This window comes from Varroa destructor, unplaced genomic scaffold (assembly GCF_002443255.2).
Source record: "Varroa destructor unplaced genomic scaffold, Vdes_3.0 BEIS01000005.1, whole genome shotgun sequence".
Classification (NCBI taxonomy): Eukaryota; Metazoa; Arthropoda; class Arachnida; order Mesostigmata; family Varroidae; genus Varroa; species Varroa destructor.
Genome location: NW_019211458.1, coordinates 12,188,666 through 12,194,486, shown reverse-complemented (window position 1 = coordinate 12,194,486; position 5,821 = coordinate 12,188,666). Strand labels below are relative to the sequence as shown.

General features: G+C 41.2%; 1 long non-coding RNA gene across 1 annotated transcript; it reads right to left on the bottom strand.

The window, feature by feature from the left end:
• Window positions 1-507: 507 nt before the first annotated feature.
• On the bottom strand, window positions 508-4,627 carry LOC111251351 (uncharacterized). Its single transcript, XR_015328799.1, has 3 exons — window positions 4,069-4,627; window positions 1,747-1,884; window positions 508-1,295 (listed from the first exon to the last, which is right to left on the bottom strand). It is a non-coding gene; the product is annotated as an uncharacterized LOC111251351 (long non-coding RNA).
• Between the last annotated feature and the right edge of the window lie 1,194 nt (window positions 4,628-5,821).

Below are 5,821 nucleotides of genomic sequence, written 5' to 3'. Positions count from 1 at the left end.
ACGTCTCTTTGGGAGCCTACTTGAGCTGGCTAATCTGGCTTACGCATGCGCGATTGGTATTACCATTTTCCTACTGTGCATCGAGATGTCCTCAATTTAAGCCTAGGAGCAAATTCGTCCTTGATTGACAATTTCAGGTATAGTTATGAGTGCCTGATCACTGCGTCACAATTATCAAACGTTTGGAACAGCTTGTCGTTAACTACAATATTGTTTTTCTTTCGCGTTTAGCATTTGCTTTGTGTTTAGTTAGCACTACGGCGGTCCGGATATCCAACAGGGAAATGTTCCTTGATAGTAATCATGCTCCATACAATACGCTGTTCCAACAATTCCCATTTTGATTGGGACCCATAATGATTGAATTGAGAAGCAACGTCGCTTCACAGATATATACTCTCGCGTTTCCTAAACGGATAGCTCAGAACGACATTGGACTATTCTATAAGCGAATATGTAAGATTACATCGCGACACTCTTATTTATTCATTTGTTAAGAGACGACTATACAAACAACACAGCGGTTTAAATAGTAAAACAGACATCGAAACTGGCGATAAGAGACCCGAACGAAATTCGGGATTGAATTTTATGCTTACTGCAATACTTCCAATAGGTCCGTTAATGAAACAATCCGACTGCGACAGACAAATACGTAATTTGATTGGCTTCCGAGGCCTCCTGTGCAACTACAGGTAACTTTTAGCCATCTGCTAACGTTCTAATACTATAATTTTATCGTAACGAAATAAGAAAACGACGCATAGTCTTCTTCGATGATAAAATATACCTCACATCTTTAAACAATTACAAAGTGTCAATTTTTTTCACGTAGGCCGTGCGTAGAGCATAGCCGGCATGCTATATGCTAGCAGACAAAACCGCAGTGTTTCAAAATCACAGCACACATTCTAATTCATCATTGGTTAATGGCACTAATCATTGGTTTTTCTGGAACAATTTAAAACTGTAAACTCGCGTGATTTCCATTGTAATCCTGCGGCAATATTCAGAGCTCCTTTTTACTTTGGTATGGTTAAGGGATCTTGATTCTAGCCTCATTATCGTCTTCCAATAGCTCTCCGCCGCAACGAGCCTAAACCCGTTAGACTGCTGCTTCTGACATGTTTCACGGTAGTATATGGAAGAAATGCTTTTTCACGCAGTTCTTCGTGAAGATTAGGACGCTCGTGTTACGAAACAGCCAGTGAGAGTTATACTCACATAAGACCGATTCAGCTCGCTGTAATCAGCGCGAAAAAACTAGCCTTGCGCTATGCGAATGTTGGGAATAGCTGCAAAAAACGATACATTTTTTTGACAAGCTTGCTATTACATATATGTGGATTGCTACGCATACGTAATCATAGTAAATTTCATTAGCAGCAAAACGAAATCAACAGAAAAGGCTTAGTCCTTAGACTGTGAGATGTTAATTGTAAACACAGGGGTCCTTTATTTTACTAGCGTTATCTAAATTTGCCACGTTGTAGCCATTCGTTTGTCATAGGCCAGCGCCCCTTAAGATAATACAGCCTGACAAGCGATAAAGAAAGTCACCTAACAGTTCGTCTAAACACAACTACCCGTGCACGGACGCTTTGAGACAGTAGAGTAAAAGCAGAGGTAGCTATAGTTAGATCACTAGCGACTAGTCCCGATGGCCTGGTAAAATAAAATGTTCCGCTGTCGGACAAAACGCAATTTGTCATTGACCCCGCCGCAGTTACTAACGCCGGCACGTACCGCCTACCACTCTCTATTTTCGTTGGCCATCTTGAGTCTGCAGTCTTTTCTGAACTGTGTCAAAGAGCCGCGCCCTGCGTTACGATGCGGTTCAAAGGTATCTGGCCTTTTCAAGCGAGTCAGCCTCACCTATACTCCCTGAAAGTTAACGTGATTTTAATTGTCAGAATTGTCTTATATTCTGCCTTGTGTTGTAGAGCGATCAGAATTAAATATAGCGGCATGAAAGCTAGTAACATGGAACCGAAGGAATCAAGAGGAACGAAGGCTAATACATTTGGGGGTTTGTTCTCGTTTTTTGAACTTTAGAGGGGGGACGCGATTGTAAACATTGGGGCAGTTCTTTTTCAAGTTTTATATAGCATTAAAAAACACATTTAGCCGCCCATTGCATTACTTCTGTTTACTGCCGAAGTCATTTGGCCAATTGTTGAGTGCTAAACTTCTGGCTTGTCCGGCTGTTTTTTTATTGTCCACGTATCTGTGTCGGCGGCCATCCGCGCTGCGCTTTGAAGAATAAACTATTCTTATTCATTAATTGGCTAATTCGTCTGTGCTTTAGATGTTCTATATATCACCAAACTATCTCTAAGAAATGTGAAGTCTCGCGAACATCGACCGTAATTATGCGTGAAGAACACGCGAATCTCTGCAATCTAACAATGCACAATCGCGGAGATCTTCCTACTCAATCTAGGACATCATGGCATTTGCGCCTGGAAAATGATCCCGCATAGAAGGAAAGGTGTTCCACGAAAAATATTTTCCTAGGGGTAAGACGGCCGAGGGAAGGCTCTTGTTAAAAGAACCCCAAATTAGTGTATTCATGTTTCGTCGTGTACTCTATCAAATCCATAGGTTTGGTAATTTTTATTCTTTAAGAGTCCCTACAACTAGCTATCATTGAAATGCCGCAGGTTGGTATGCCATAAACACAGGGATACTTATTACTCGCATTTACACTTGATTTTGATACGAAACTATGAAATTCCCTTTGAAATCTTGATTTTTGAAGCTTGGTGAAGATATCTTTTGTCTGCCAGTGTGTACTTCGTCGCCACTGAAGCTAAACGCTTGACTATTATGCTAAATTAGAACCACGTGGCCGACTTTTTTAAGATTGTCGTTTCCCGTTTAGGCACTTATAAGTGCAATGACCATCAACGGCACTGGCCAAAACCAAAGCTCACGCCAGACACTGGCGAGTCTCGTTATTTAATTCGACCAGAGAACTTCTGTTATGGCCATAAAAGTGGTACAAGTATAAACATAATATACAACAATCTACCACGCAATGCCAAGTGATTCGAAAACTATTAATACTGTGCGGATTATAAGCGATTCTTAACTTCTCTACAAATATTTTCAGTCTGTATCTTTCCTCCAAAGGCAATAAAAGAGGAGGGTGTACAAGACAAGAAAGGTGTTGCCTTCGTCGCGCGTTAACTATAGAAAAAAAACGACGACAATCAAAACAATGCCTGCAGTCTTATAGAATATTTGATATACTCAAATAATGAGTAAACATAGGACACTTAGCCGGTAGCAGACCTTCAGCTAGATGAGTCCTATTTCTTATCGTCATTATACCCAAACGTATCGAACGAACTAGGCCGATCACCCTGGCTTGACTATCGTTGGGACGCTTACCTTCTCAGCGATTGAAACATCTGTAGCTAAATTGATAAGTTTACCTCATCATGTAATAGCCATTAATACGGATCGTTAATATAGCAATACCGAGAAGCTACGTTGGGCAGAGGAGTAAATTTCTTTTATGAATCAAATATCGCTTTCTTAAATCGTTTCTCTGCTTTGACAACCTCCGTTAACATGTGCTTCGCGGCAATTGACACTCAAGCTTGTATTGAAAAGATGGTTCGAATCGCATGATCGAAATCCTTTCAAAGTAAGTTATGTTGAGTATGAGAATATGCCCCAGCTGCATTTGGCGTACTGCTTTAGGTACCAAGACACGGTCGAAAGCTACAGACATGATTAAAGATAAGGGCAAAGACAGCGATTTCTAATACGTCCCGTAATTTCGATTTGCTTTTATAATCAGATACATTCATGCACGTAGCACCTGTATTAAGATAGAAAAAGGTATCTGTTTCATGCACCAACACATATTTTTTAAACAACCCTACCGTGCAGCTGTTACACCGAATGTTGATACTATTAACACAATTAAAATATATATCAGGACAGATAAAAGCAATCATCACAAAGTAGAGAGCAAGCCAGTCATTCATAAAAGGCCGGTTTCGAAAAAAAGAACCGTCCAATCCGCATGCAGAATATAATGGAACAGGTACATACGGCACCTCTGTGCTATAGTTTAACCCGAAACTAGAAGAGCTGGTGCTGTTTTATCAAACATATTGGCATCATGTGTGGCCTCTGTTCACGGGCAGCTATTGCTTCCTCTGGCATCCTTGTGCGCGTTACACAGTCAGACCCGGCTAGGAAGGAAAGGGAGCAGGGGTCTTCCCAAATGTGTGGCTGCTCAAACTTTGCCAACCACACGTATCGCGGGATCAGGTCAACCAGACGACACTAAAGGCATACCAAGCATGATGAACGGCAAGGCTGCTTCTTTGACCTTTAGCAAATAACGTATTGAAAAATGGGTTGGAGTATACGTGTCTAGTACAGTGGCGCCAAATTCAGTGGATCGATACGACAAACGTGATCCGCAAATCTAGATAACACCGCCACCGCGGCCGTTGCCACAGTTAACGCTAGCGTCAGACCAGAGCTCTTTCCGTTTGTCTCAGGCCCGTCTGGCTCATACTGCCACTGAAGCCCTGCCACGTTAAAATTCCTCGGACTCGGTTGATATTTTCCGCTGCGAGCGATGGAAGCTTCTTATTCGTTTTCTTGCTTACCAATCAGATGACTCCCAACGAGTGGCACGTGCTCGGCTTGGGACAAGTCTTTCCTGTCATCTGGTAATATGAAACACAGTTAGTCTCCTGCATTAATAACAACACACTAACACCCATCAGCGAAAGGAAATTACCAGAAGTCCTGCTAACTGACGCGATCGTATCGGGACATGCCACTGAATAGCTTGCCACAAGCAAAGAAATCCTAATCAAATTCTCGCTCGTGATTGCTGATATCTGCTGATTGCCACGCTCCCCGGCATAATATAGAGTGACTAAGCATTGCATCGAGAGACGGCGACAAAAGTAGGGGTGTTCTGGGGAATTCTATGCCGATGTAGAAAACAGCCACTTCGTTTGCAAAGTATTTTATTTTGATATAGTTCACTAAGAGTCTGGAGCGCTTGTGCCTAGCATTTGTCCAACTGTTAAATTCGCTCTCAAAGTGGCTTTTACTAAGATGCTCCCAAAGAAAGTTTCGGAGCCAACATAATAGCTCCATACGGAACGGAAGATAGATTGTGCACGCAAAAGGGTACGTAGGAAATAGATGTCTTGGTGTGCAATCCTCGTTCGGACATTAGTATCTGATGTCGTGCTTAAGAAAAATGGTTATATGATAATTTTTACTTAAAAAGATTTGTCATTTACTTAGTACTCCCGTATAGAAGCTGGCCAAGCCAAAAGTCGACTTTTTACAGAAATTTAGCTTTTATTTACGCTAGAGATAATGAAAGTTCAACAATTTTTGATTGAGTTTCAGGTTGTGCTACCAATAGCCAACATGATGCGATTTAAACATATCTTGTTGGATGGACAAACTAGTTTTCTTCCGCTAAGCCTCATACTTGATGGCCTCAGCCGTTAATGGTTTTAAAAAGGTACTACAGTTGCAAAATGAAACTATAACACTTTTTTTTTTCAGTTAAACAATCAAAGCTTAGTAAATGAACTGAGATATTCAGTTATAATTTTCACAAACAATCATGTGCTTGTAACCGAATTAAAACAGACCGTTAAGCGACACCTTCTTAGAAAGTTTAATAACTTTAGCAAAGCGAGAAACATTTCTACGAGCTTAGGCAGCCATATCGAAGGGTAAACGAAAATTTCACTGTAGATGCTGTCAGTTTTGCCGAAGTGTTGCATCGACGGCTCTATCTCAACAACAACTCAGAACACAA